This window comes from Sorex araneus, chromosome 3, assembly GCF_027595985.1.
Source record: "Sorex araneus isolate mSorAra2 chromosome 3, mSorAra2.pri, whole genome shotgun sequence".
Classification (NCBI taxonomy): Eukaryota; Metazoa; Chordata; class Mammalia; order Eulipotyphla; family Soricidae; genus Sorex; species Sorex araneus.
Window position 1 is genome coordinate 12494663 of NC_073304.1, and position 13551 is coordinate 12508213.

The 13551-nt window shown below is 44.9% G+C and overlaps 1 non-coding gene across 1 annotated transcript; it reads left to right on the forward strand.

The window, feature by feature from the left end:
- Positions 1 to 1351: 1351 nt before the first annotated feature.
- LOC129404093 (small nucleolar RNA U13) lies at positions 1352 to 1455 on the forward strand. The gene has a single exon (XR_008629686.1). It is a non-coding gene; the product is annotated as a small nucleolar RNA U13 (small nucleolar RNA).
- The last annotated feature ends 12096 nt before the right edge of the window (positions 1456 to 13551 follow it).

Consider the following 13551-nt stretch of genomic DNA (forward strand, 5'->3'; position numbering starts at 1 on the left):
GTGTAAGCCTGTGTAAGCAGTACAACGAAAGGTATCTGAGCATCAGACATTTAAGGTTTGGGGTCCTGGAAAGCTGAAAGAATGAATGTGCCATTTTCTCAGATTGGAGAGACTTCAGAAGCATAAACCACTAGAAACCATGGGACCAATTATTAGCAAGAGTATGAGCATCATGGTGACCTAAGGTGAGCACCACCATAAAGAGTGCAATCCCCACTGAGCACATGTGCAAAACCCACAGTCAACATTGCAGCACTAGCCACAGTAGCAAGAATCCAGAAACAATCCAAGTGCCTGAGAATAGATGAGTGGATAAAGAAACCATGGTACATCTACACAACAGAATACTACACAGCTGTTAGGAAAAAAGTATCACTGTATCACTGTCATCCCATTGCTCATCGATTTGCTCTAGCAGGCACTAGTAACGTCTCTTTGTGAGACTTGTTGTTACTGTTTCTGGCATGTCGAACACACCATGGGTTGCTTGCTAGGCTCTGCCGTGCAGGTGAGATATTCTTGGTAGCTTGCCGGGCTCTCCGAGAGGGACAGAGGAATCGAACCTGGGTTGGCTGTGTGCAGGCAAATGCCCTACCCGCTGTGCTATAGCTCCAGCCCAATAAAAAATGGAGTCATCAAATTAGTATATACATGGATGGGCATGGGGAGTATCAAGCTGAGTGAAATGAGTCAGAGGAAGAGGGACAGACATAAATTATTGCACTCATTTGCAGAATATTAAAAAAAGAGAGTAAATTATACCAAAAGACAGTAAAAACATGGGGCTGGAGTGATAGCATAGCAGGTAGGACGTTTGCCTTGCACGTGGCCGACCCAGGTTCGATTCCCAGCATCCCATAGGGTCCCCCAAGCATAGCCAGGAGTAATTTCTGAGTGCATGAGCCAGTAGTAACCCCCCCTGTGCATCGCCAGGTGTGACCCAAAAAGAAAAAAAAAACAGTAGAAACAAGGGCCAAGAAGTCTAGTCCACCAAGGTAGTTTGCCACCAAAGTGTAAGGAGAGTGCAGTTAGGACAGAGAAGAGACCACTATGACCATGATAATTGTCACTCAGGACAAGAACTGAGTGCTGAAAGTGAGGTGCATGATACCATTTCAGAGAGAGAGAGAGAGAGAGAGAGAGAGAGAGAGAGAGAGAGAGAAAGAGAAGACAAGTATCTGCCATAAAGGCAGGCTATGGTGATGGGGCAGTAAGGTGTGGGTGGGAGAAAAACTGGGGACTCTGGTGGTGGAAAATGTGCACCATGAAGGGCTGGGTGTTGGATATTGTATCACTGAAACCCAATCATGAACAGCTTTGTTCACATTGATTCAATTAATAAAAAACAGGGATCCTTTTTCACATTATAAGCATGATGATTGGGTGTTCACACATTTGTGTGACATGTACCTCTCTTAAATATTGTTATGCACTTGGCACAGTACCCATCTAATATACAGAAACCACAGGCAGGCATGTATTAACTTGTCATAGAATTGCAGCAACCAAGGCAAGGGGGAAAATCATGTTTACTCTGAAATCTGTATGTGTTATTTAGTTGTATTACTGTATGTCTACATACACATAGAATTCATTTGTTTTTGATACTCTTACTTGTTTTCCAAGATGTATGTCTATATATAATATATCTTGTTTTCCCCTATCCACACATACATTCTTGAAAGACTGTGAGTTAATTTTCCTTGATTACCCCTCCATAGTACCAAACTCAGTGAGTCACAGGTGGGCGTGTAATTTCTGTTTAGGAATGATTATGGTGGTGGTTCTCAACCTTTTCCTTTCTGTGGCATGCTTTCAAATAGCAGACAATTTGGTGATAAGTTTAAAAGCATTTGACAGCTAAAGTAACTGGAAATGAGACCACCATAATCACAGAAGAATCACTATTGTATCAAAAGTATATCGTATATTTTCTGGATGTATGTGAACATCTACAGTGGCTTCCTGCAGTTTGAGTAGAACCAATGAACAAACGTGTTCTGTTAAAAGCAACAAATTATTCATGTTTTTGTCTGTGAGACTAAGGTCAAGATATGCTTCTTCTATCTTTTGAGGAAAGGATAGGGTTGCCCTCTAGGGCCAGAGCCAGCAATGTGGAGGACCATGTGGTATGGGGGATCAGGCCCAGGTTACTCATGCACCCTAACCACTACACTATCTCCAGGCCCAGAGTTTTCTTGAATGGTGATAGACCCCATTGCTACAAGAATGCAGAGCTATAGGCGCCCTGCAACTCTGTCCAACCCCTGCACAAAGACAGCAAACTCTTGCCGTAGAGGGGGACGCGTGGGATGAGCATTTCTCAGTCCAGAGAGCTGAGAAATGCTCAGATAAGAGAGCTGAGCGTGGCCACAAGAGTCAATTATTCCCACTGGAACCCGCTACTGGACGGGCCCCCGCATGCCCTCTCACAGATACTGTGTTAGGAAGCAGGAAAGCCTGTGTTTTATCTCCTTCCTCTGCCATCTGAGGTGTCAATCCACCACCTGAATGCAGTTTGGTGTGGGAGGAAAGAAATCTGCATGTCCAGTCCCACAGACCCCCGGCACTGTCCCTGATGGCCCGGCCTTTAGCAGTCTGCAGTCCTTTGCTCCAGGGAAGCTGAGTTGAGTTCCCCAGAGCTCCTTTCTCTATGGCAATAGTCTGAATACAAACTGTCCTCACCCTTCAGGGTCCCACTTTCTCTTTCAGATTATGCTGCACTCACTGTTACTGTCCCGCACGGAAGAGCCTGGCAAGCTCCCCGTGGTATATTCGATATGCCAAATACAGTAACAATAACATGTCCCATTCCCCTGACCCTGAAAACGGCCTCCAATCGTTGGGAAAAAACGAGTAAGGAGAAGCTGCTAAAATCTCAGGGCTGGGATGAATGGAGACATTACTGTCACCCGCTTGAGTAAATGATGAACAATGGGATGACAGTGATACAGTGATACACTGTTACTGTAGTAACACATGTTATGTGTTTCCCAGAATTGGGGAACAGCTCCTGCCAGGAAACAGACCCATGGAGGGACTCCTGTGTGCCAAGTGGGTGTCCCTGACCAATGGGCTGCCTTGTCCTTGTCATCTTTTTTTATGGGGGGAGGGGGGTCACTCTGAAGCACTGCTCATAGAACCATGTGGTGCCAAGTCTTGAACCCAGAACTCCCATAAGCAAAGTACATGATCCAGTCCTTTGATCCATCTCCCCAGCCTCTTGCAAATTCTCACTAAGTAGCAGCATCACTTCCCACTGCTTCACAGGGTTGATTTCTTTATTTATTCTATTGACTGAGATTAGCACCACGCTCTGACCAACTGAGCTAACACGCCAGACTGGAGCGATAGCACAGCAGGTAGGGCATTTGCCTTGCACGCGACCGACCTGGGTTCGATTCCTCTGTCCCCCTCGGGCAGCCCGGCAAGCTACGAGAGTATCCCGACTGCATGGCAGAGCCTGGCAAGCTACCCATGGCATATTTGATATGCCAAAAACAGTAACAAGTCTCACAATGGAGACGTTACTGGTGCCTACTTGAGCAAATCGATGAACAACAGGACGACAGTGCTAGAGTGCTTGATTGAGATTCTGTGGTTTACAATGCTGTTTATAATGGTTTCTCATACGTATAATTCCTTCCCTCCTTTCCCTCAGTTTTGGGTCCAGGGTTTTCTCCCCAACTAAACTACAGGGCCTGAGTCATTGCTTCGGCTGTCTAGAGGATGCAGACTGCAGTAGTGACTAAATGGACTGAATGAAAAGAGAACTCCAGATGCTCTTAAAAAAAAAAAAAACTGAACAGGTAAACACATACCCTCCAGACACATGCTTGCCAGCGTGTGTTTACCTATTTCTGGAGAAGCAGAAATAATTTCCTAAAGCTTTGCATAAGTACTATGATAGAGGTGCATATGCTTGTGTAAAATACTCTAGGAACTCGAAGGAAAGCTCATGAGAGTAGAATGCGGAGGGTGTCAGTAGTAAAAGGCAGGGAAAGGTCTGCATTCCTTTGTCAGATCTTCCCTCAGAAGACACCTCACAGAGCGGCTTCTATAACAGAAGTTAATTTTGTACCAGTGTGGCAGCAAAACCTGAGCTACAGAGGCAATAGCATTGGTTCCTTTTCAGGGCTGGCAGGGGGTTGTTCTGTGTCTTTTTCTGGTGGCTTTGATCATCCTCTGGATTTCCCTGCCGTACTGCTCTCAGGCTTCGTTTTTTACAGGATGCTTTCCCTGGTGGGGGAGGGGGAAGGTGGCGATGGGTTGCCTCCATTTCCATTCCCAATCCTGCCTCTCCCTTTCTTTAATCCAAATAAAGGGATTTGCACCCCCCCACCCCTTTTCTTTTTTTAAAAAAAATTTTATTAGTTAGTCACCGTAGGGTACAGTTACAGAGTTATAAACTTTCATGCTTGCATTCCAGTCACACAATGATCGGGTACCCATCTCTCCACCAGTGCCCATTCTCCACCACCACTGATCCCAGTGTCCCTCCCACCACCCCTACCCCATCCCCACTGCCCCCCACTCCCGCCTCTGTGGCAGGGCATTCCCTTTCATTGTCTCTCTCCTTTGGGGTGTTGTGGTTTGCAATAGAGGTATTGAATGGCCATCATGTTCGGTCTATAGTCTACTTTCAGCACGCATCTCCCATCCCTAGCGAGTTCTCCAAGCACCCTTTACTTGGTGGTCCCTTCTCTATCTGAGCTTCCTTTCCCCCCTTTTCTGAGGCCAGCTTCTAAGCCGTGGAGCAAACCTCCTGGTACTTATCTCTACTATTCTTGAGTGTTAGCCTTCCATTCTGTTACTTTATATTCCACAGATGAGTGCAATCTTTCTGTCTGTCCCTTTCTTTCTGACTCATTTCACTTAACATGATACTTTCCATGTTGATCCACTTATATGCAAATTTCATGACTTCATCTTTTCTAACAGCTGCATAGTATTCCATTGTGCAGATGTACCAAAGTTTCTTTAACCAGTCATCTGTTCTCAGGCACTCAGGTTTTTTCCAGATTCGGGCTATTGTAAACAGTGCTGCAATGAACATACGAGTGCAGATGTCATTTCTACTATACTTTTTTGCCTCTCCGGGATCTATTCCCAGATAGGACCTAACATAACTAATTACACCTACAGAGATACTATTTCCTAACAAGATCACTTTCTTTTTCTTTTAAAAAACATTTTAAGTAACATGGTCATAAGAGCATTAAGGTTTATGGTATTGATGTCCAAAGCACCCCACCGCCACCCATGCACCCATGACCTCCATCACTGTTCCCATGTCACCTCTAGTTCCATCTTCATTCCCTTCCATGCCTCGCCCTTTGTCATTCAGATTTGTAATCCAAGGCCAATCTAAGGTCTGTCATTGTTCCGTGCTGTCTATTTCTTTGTTTTGTCTTTCTATATGCCACAGCTGAGTAAGGTCATCTAGGATTTATCCTTTTCCCTCTGACTTGTTTAATGAGATACCCTCTACTTCCATCCAAGTTGCAGCAACCTGCAAGATTTTATCTTATGGCTGTATTGTACTCCCTTGTGTAAAACTTCCCTATCCACTCATCTTGGATATTTGGCTTGTTTCCATATCCTGGCTATTGTACAGTGAGCACAGGTATAGATCTTTTTAACTGATTTTTGTGTTTGGGGGGATAGATGTCAAGTAGAATCACTGGGACATATGAAAGCTCTATTCTTACTTTTTTTTTAAAAGTAAGTTCTATGATGTTTGATGTTTGCCACAGAGGCTTAACCAGAGGACATTTCCACTGATGCGAGACAGCTCACTGCTGTTTTGAATTGCATTTCCCTGATAAAAATGACATGAACACTTTTCCATATGCCTATTGGCCTTTTTGGAAATTTCTAATCCTCTCTTCCTCACATTTTTGATGGGATCACTAGTTTTTATGTTGTTGAATTTTTGTTGTTGAATGCTTTTTATATCTTGTATATTAGCCCTTTGTTTGGTTATTGTATGTTAATATTTTCTCCCATTTGGTAGGATGCACGATTACATTAGCCTGAGTTTCATTTTCCATGCAAGAACTTTTTAATTTGATCTCAGAGGTGAATGATTTGATTTTAGTAGCAAAGATAACAAAAGCTCTAATGTTTATGGTTACTTTCTTACTCTTTCCTCATGATGGAAGTAACTAACTCATTGTGTAATTGACATGTCACTTGAGGCTCAAGCTCACTTGTGAATATCCTCTGCCTCCCTAATTCCCAACAACTTTATAATTCTCTTCACTAGCTCTTCCAACAATATCAATTTAGAGGAGAAGAAGTCCCATTTCCCATTAAAACAACAATCACCAGGGGTCAGAGAGATAGTACAGCAGGTAGGGTGCTTTCCTTGCATGGAGCTGATCCAGGTTTGATCTGTGGCAGCCCACAGGGTGTTCCAAGCCCATGGCCGGAAGTGATCCCTGAGTGCAGAGCCATGAGTAATCCCTGGGCTCCGATGAGTATGGCCCCGAAGTCAAAATAAAGAAATAAACCAATATCTCATTAACTAAAAACTTTTAACATTTGAGGACTAGAGCGATAGTACAATGAATAGGGCACTTGCCTTGCATGTAGCAGACCCGGGCTTGATCCCCAGCACCCCATATGATCTTCTGAGTCTGTCAGATGTGATCCTTGAGCACAGAGATCAGAGTTAGCCCTGAGCACCAGTGGATATGGCACAAAACAAACAAACAAACAAACAAACAAACAAAGAAAAACTTTAACATTTGGAAGTTCTGAAGAGAGTTACATGGCAAAACTTACAGCTGTCTGGCTGACTCTATTCCTCCCTCTTCCTAGAGCAAAAATTTCTCATTTTTCATGCAATTCAGTTCTGGCTAAATTCAGCTGCTTTGGGATCTCACTTTCTGTGCCAGGCACCCATTGGGGCACTTCTTTCCAAATACAATTCCTTACTATGCGAAACGGTGAGAAACTAAAATCCTATCATCTTATTACAAACGTATTTTAAAGAATGTAGAAAACATACCAATAATGGTGTAAAAAAAAACTATTCCTCCTATTACAGAACTGTTAACATTTTGGTATATTTTGTTTCAATCATTATTTTTGGTGTTTTGGGTGGCATACCCAGCTATGTTCGGGGCTTAATTTGGGCTCTGTGCTAAGGAATCACTCCTGACAGTGCTCAAGAGACCATATATGGTGCCAGAATTCAACCAAGCTTTGCTGTTGAAAATTTTTGCAGGGCAAGTGCCCTTAAACATTGTACTATCTTGCCAGCTTCTCTTTTTTTTAACCTTTAAAATTCTTCAGAACTGAAAGAAACATTTCACATGATCTTAAGGAATATCAGAGTGGCTTAGAGGTGCCTGATTTGCAAGCTTTTGGCCAAGAGTTCAAATCTTTGGCTTCCCATATAGGCCGGGCATGATCCTGGCAGCTCTGCTGTTTTTGCCGAGCACCTGCTACTTGTGATTCCCAGTGCCACAAGCAATGGCTAGCCACACTACAGATTGTGCGAACACCACAAGAAGAGGTGCAATCTCTGCCAAGAACACAACTAAAAAAGATGTGTGAGTGCCAGAGCCAGCGAGTGGCTGGCTCAGAGCGGCTGAGTTCCCCAGGCTCACTCTCATGGAATGAGCACTGCAAAAATCCTGAAAGAGCACTACAGGAAGTTGTGTGTTGCAACAGAGTGTTACCTCCAGAAAGCGTGTGGGCAAGCCCCCCAGCTAAGGAAGTATAAACTTCCATGGACACTGTGTCCAAAGGTGCAAGCACCATGATCTGACCTGCAAGCCCCAGAGGACACGGTGCCAAGTCCGTGTACACCCCTGGCTACTCCAATGAGAGCAACAGCCATAAAGAAAAAGGAAAAGGAAATTTTCTAAGTACACTAAAGGCATTTTTTTTTGTATTCTGATTTTTATTTTTATTTTTTTTGTAGTCTACCAGGGGCATTTCCAACGTTTTCAAAATGTGCTGAAAAATCTGATTTTCAATCTTTTGTGATTAAAAAAAAAGAATCTTGGCAGAAGCCACTATTTACAGCTGCCCCTGTGACAGCACAGTTAAATTTCCATATTTCCATTGTTCTAAATTATGCTGTGATAAATATTTTGGTACTTGGACTTTGAGCTGCCATTTCTGTTACAGGGCGGCAAGGTACTGGATGAGAAAAGAGTCAGTCGGGCAGGAAGCATATGTGAGGGTTCAAGATGTCAATTGTTCCTAAAAATTTTTTTTTCTTTAAGCAGGAGTATGAGTAGTCACATAATTTTTACAGGTGACTGGGGGCTGCAAAATTTAGTTGAAATATTATTAGAATCTGAACTGAACCCTGAAAACAGGATCTAGGAGAATATGTATGCACAAAAGGAGATGGAGTTTAGGAGTTAATATAAACAAAGTCAAAGGACTAGGGAAGGAAGAGAAATGCAGGAACCCAAGAAATCCCCTTACTTTCTAGCCTGCCTACTTGGGAGAACACTAATGTTCATAGAGAGAGAAGATAACAACGTGTGTAGATGTAGAGGAAGACAGGTTTTAGATTTCTTTTACTTAAATTTTATCCTAGTTTTTTTTAAAAAACATGTTTCAGGTGGTATCTAAAAGATATTTGGGAGGCTGGAGCAATAGTACAGTGGGTTCGGCATTTGCCTTGCATGTGGCCGACCAAGATTTGAGCCCCGCATCCCATATGTTCCCCCAAGCATTGCCAGGAGTGATCCCCAAGTGCAGAGTCAGGAATAACCCCTGAGCATCGCCAGGTGTGACCCCCAAAAAAAGATATTTGGGGGCTGGAGCAATCACACAGCAGGTAGGGCATTTGCTTTGCATGCGGCTGGCCTGGTTTTGATCCCCAGCATCCCATATGGTCCCCCAAGCACCACCAGGAGTGATTCCTGAGTGCAGAGCCAGGAGTAACCCCTGTGCATCACTGGGTGTGACCTAAAAAGCCAATAAATAAATAAATAGATAATTTAAAAATATATTTGTGGAAACTTAGGGCTGGATAGAACATCTGTTGTCTTTACTTGCTTAGATTCTGGGGCTAGAGGTTTTTTGTTTTTTTTTTTTTTCCTCCCAGAGGAAAGTTCTCAACTGTCAATTTAGTTAGAAGTAACCTTGTGATGGGTTTGGGGAATGTGACTCAGTGGTGAAGCACAAAGCACTTGCCTAACATGCTTGCAACCCTAGGTTGCAATGGGTCCTTGGCATCACACACACACAGTTCCATGATTAAAGTAATATGTGTTTCCCCCTGAGCACCCCAGCAGATGTGACCTCCAGCCCTAAAAAAACAAAATCAAGCAGTTTTATTTTCTTTGGGGGCTGTAGCTGGTGATGTTCAGAGGTTACTCCTGGCTCAGTACTCAGGAGTTACTCCAGGAGTGACTCCAGGAGTCACTCTATACGCTCAGGGGACCATATGGGATGCTGGGGATTGAACTCAGGTGGGCAACGTGCAACCCGTGGCACCTGTGACAAGCTGCTCCTTGAGGCTCTGTCTTGGCTCTGTCCCCCATTCCTAGCCCCCAAAGAGATGAGAGCAAGAGCCAGGGCTGACTCCAAGGACTGGACCCGGTGCAGGCACTGCATGTGGGGGGACTGGGTGCCAACCCCAGCACCCCATACTGCTGGGGGATTCCCAGCCCCTCCCCTGGGAAAAAAAAGACCAAACAACCTAACAGTCAGAGGGTCCCTCTGAGCCGGATGCAGCGAGGCGCCGTTGCAGCTGAAATGTTTCCTCTCTATTTGGGGGTGCCCAGGGGTGGTGTTTGGGGTCACAGGTGGCGTTGGGGACGGGAGCAGTGTCTCGGCTATGGCTCCAGACCACTGTAAAACAATCTTAAAACTATACCACTTCTTTTTCCTTTGAGGGGAAGGGGGAGGGCTTTCACTGAGTAGTACTCAGGGCTTACTCCTGGTTCTGTGCTCAGAAATCACTCCTGGCTGGGGGAATCATACGGGGTGCCAAAGACCCAACCTAGGTTAGCCTCAAGCAAGGCAAGCACCCTAGCTGCTGTACTATCTCTCCGGCACCTTCCTGCATTTAGTTTTTTATGTCTTTTATATTTTGCCATATATTCCTTCTTATAGATCAATGAGTAACTAAAATTGGTTGTCAGCAAATAGTTTATAATTTTATTGAATTTTAGAAACATTTCAAATGTTCAAAATATAAAAATCCTTACTAGAAACTCAAAGTTCAGGAAATACAAAACCAAAAATAAGTTTGGGTATATATTAAATGACTAATTATTATCTATCTAATGATGAATGAACTTTGGGAGACATTTTTACCCAGATCCTTATTTTCATTAGTTTTAAAGGGAACAAAGGGTAAAACCATATCTATCTAAAAAAAAAGTAAAAAAACAGAGGGTAAAACCATATCTAGCAGTAAAACTTTGACCATTAGTAAAACTTTGACCAAGTTTACTGGCATGATATTAGTACCAATGAATTATATAAAGTTACAGAGGTGAGAACTAATCAGCTTTATTTTTTGCCCTAGTATTCATAAATGTTTCATTTTATGCCAGCTTTGCACTTACGCCTGGCCTTTTAGTCTCGAATTGAGCCTTGTTTAATTATCAATGTTTTTGCTTCATACTCTACCCTTGGGTCATTAACAATCACAATGGAAAATATGATAATGGAAAAATAAATTATTAAAATATGTTATTAATAGAAGTAGTTACATATAAATCACAGGATCCAAGAGATATTGAACTGAAAATTCTGAAACAGAAAAAGTTTTCCTAACTCTAAAAAGCACATGAACCGATAAGATACCACAAATATATGGCAATAAAATATAATATTCTTTGAGTTTGCTGTTAAAATTTTAATAGTCAAACTTTTACCATGATTTTTCAAGGAACTCACTATTAACAAATACTATTATTTCTAAAAGTAAATACAAGTGACAGAGAAATTACAAGTGTCACTTACAGAGATCTCCAGAACTTTTAATGGCCTCAGAGCTACTTCTTTGATGTGAGGAGATTTTTGGTTTGTTTAGTTTTTTGTTTTGTGTTTTGTTTTTTTTTTACTTTTAATGTCTTTCTAGAAGACTCTTCAACCCTCTTTCCTTTCTACAGAGATTCTTGTTATCCTGAGCCAAAGGGTAGTTATAGAATGGGTATACACATCTCCCGCCAGTTTTGCTTATGAAATCCTTCAAATTCTTGGCTACCTCCCAGGAATTCAGAGAAGAGAGGGTCTTTTCAGTATAAGAGCTTCACAGCTAATCATTCTGGATCATGAATACTAAAATACTAAAAGCTTTGGGAATTGTGCTATGGTCTTATAATCATTTTTTTCTGCATCATAGTTCTGAGTACCCTGATAGGTGATAACTACAAACTATAGTGGATTTAATTTCTGCTTCAGTTTCCTGGCAGAGTTCATGGAATCTACTCACTCCTTCAGCATTGGTTTTTTTTTTTTTTTTTTTTTTGCTTTTTGAGAGTCACACCTGGCGATGCTACAGGGGTTACTCCTGGCTTTGCACTCAGGAATCCCTCCTGGCGGTGCTCAAGGGACCATATGGGATGCTGGGAATCGAACCCGGGTCGGCCGCATGCAAGGCAAACGCCCTACCCGCTGTGCTATTGCTCCAGCCCCTCAGCATTGCCTTTTCGTGACATTTGTACAAAATGCCTTCCTCTGAGATGGCCCTTCTTTCCTGCATGTAGACTTGAAGTCAGAATCCAAATGTAAAAAGCAGTCCTTTTGTTGCAAGCTGGTAATTGACATCTTGGGGGGTGTTGGGAGAGGGGGGGTGGAATCCATCTCAGACAGGGGTGTCATATCCAAATCATCACCTGGGACCTGGGAGATAGCCCAAAGGACTAAGCAAAAGCAGTTGAGCACTGTTGCATGTCCTCATCTCCCAAAGAGATCATCACTCTTGGGCAGTCATGTTTCTTGCAGGAATATCAACTTATTCCATTGTTGTCAGAGTTCTGGGTTTTCACAATTCGCAGAGACACCCAAACAGCGGCTTTAGGACAGAGAGGATGCGTATAGCATGAGTTCATTTTAATTGAAAATCTTGTGACATCATCGTGTACTTAAAGCCTTTCCTTTTATGAATTTGTTTTGCTTTTGGGCCACACCCAGATGTGTTCAGGACTTAATCCTGGCTCTGGGCTCATGGGTGTTGGCGGTGCTCCGGGAAGCATATGGGATGCTGAGGATTGAACCCAGATCAGTTGCGTCCAAGGCAAGGGCCTTGCTTGCTGAACTACCTACCCAGCCCCATTTGTGAGCTTCTGATGATTTCTAAGAGTATTAATAAATCTTGGTTTCTATCCCTGGGAGAAAGGGGGCATTTGAAAGCCAGGTAACGGTTCCATCTCAAGGAACAGGAGAGACAGAACAGAGGGCAAGGCTTTGCACAAGGTGCGCCCTGGCTCAATCCCCAGCCCCATTTATGGTCCCCCCCCCCTGCACTACCACGAGTGATCCCTAAGCACAGTGCCTTGAGCACTGTTGGATGTGGCCCCCAAGCCACCAATACTAAATAAATTAAAACTAGGTAGGAAGTTTAAGCGTCAGTCCACGTTTGATCCCTGGAACCACAAGGCTCGCTGAGACCACTGCAGAACCAGGAACGCACAGGCAACCCTAAGCATCTAGAACCGCTGGATGGGCCCCCCTAAAAACGAACAGACAAACACTAGGGGGGACAACGAACTTGGACCGGAACCCAGTGCTCTGGTTCCAGGCCCGTTCTCCAGGGGCCACAAGGCTCAAGACATCTTCCTAAAATGCAAGACCCAGCAAACCTTTGTAGATGACACGCAAAATAGTGTTTCTTCCTTTCTTTTTAAAAATCGGATAGAGTTGCTTTTCACTGAGTAACTGGATCCGTCTGATCCGAATTTTACTTTCAGACTGGAGGTCAACTATAGAGATCAACCAAATGCACGCGCATCCGGCGGGGATTTTCCTCCCCCAAAGTCGCGTGTGTCGAGCGCAGCGAAGAGGTCAGAAAACAGACACACTTTCTTACACACGCCGCGCGAAGGAAGAGCAGCAGGCTGGTGCCCATTCTCCCAGGCATAACCGCAGCCGGGCGGGTGCGGGCGCTGCTGCGTGAAGACCCCGGGGCCCTACCACCCCCGCGCTCCCCTTCCTCCCCCCCCCCCCTGCAGCAGCCGCAAGGGACAGCAGGGTCTCCCAGAGGTGACGGGCTTCCTAGCGTGCGCAGGACGCGGACGGGGCGGCTGCAGCCGCTGGCGTTCGGGCCGGAGCAGCGGGGCCGGCTCCCGAGGGAAGAAAAAGCGCGCGCGGGAGTGGCCGTCCCGCCGCGGTCGGGGTCCCGAGCTCGCCGCGCTGGCACGGAGCGCGCCCCGGGAGGGCTGGACGGGCGCGCGCGCGCGCGCGCGAGCGATTTGGGAGGACGGGAGGGGGGCGAGCAGCCGCCGGGTGCGCGCGCGGCGAGGGGGCGGGGCCGCACGGGGCCGCGCGCCGCCTCTCGGCCGGGCTCGGGGGCGCGCGCGGCGCGGGCTCGGCGGGGCTCGGGCGACGCGGCGGCGGCGGCGG